Raw genomic sequence first — 533 nt, forward strand, 5'->3', positions numbered from 1 at the left:
ACAGTTATGTTGTCATGTAAACTGGATATACATTTTGAAAAGAAGAGGTTAGTAAGTATTATATCACATTTATGTCTGGGCTGTGCGATATATATGATCTACGACTATCTTAATTGTTATTAATTAATTCAAATAGCCTTTCATAAAGACAGTCAGTTGCTTCATATCTGAATAAGTCAGCTGTTTTGAATGAATCTGTTGAGTAAATGATTCAATGACTCACTTATTAAGACATGTACTTGCCACCCCCTACTGGTGGTGTTAGTTTCATAGTTCAAGTATCATTTAAGTTTTTTTTTTTTTTATTTTTTATTTTTTTTTACATTTCATCAAAATCTAAATGCCAAAACTGCCAATATTTCCTTATGAGTTCTATCAATTGAACTTTACTGGACTGCACCTGAAATATTCCTTTAAGACCGACTGCTTAACTTATCGTATTAATATATATGTATAGTTTTTTTTCACATCCCATGCTGTAATATATCTAACAAAGCAGTGTATTTTTGCCACTCTGAGCTGTTCAATGTATG

This window comes from Sinocyclocheilus grahami, unplaced genomic scaffold (genome assembly GCF_001515645.1).
Source record: "Sinocyclocheilus grahami isolate Dianchi unplaced genomic scaffold, SAMN03320097.WGS_v1.1 scaffold1129.1, whole genome shotgun sequence".
Classification (NCBI taxonomy): domain Eukaryota; kingdom Metazoa; phylum Chordata; class Actinopteri; order Cypriniformes; family Cyprinidae; genus Sinocyclocheilus; species Sinocyclocheilus grahami.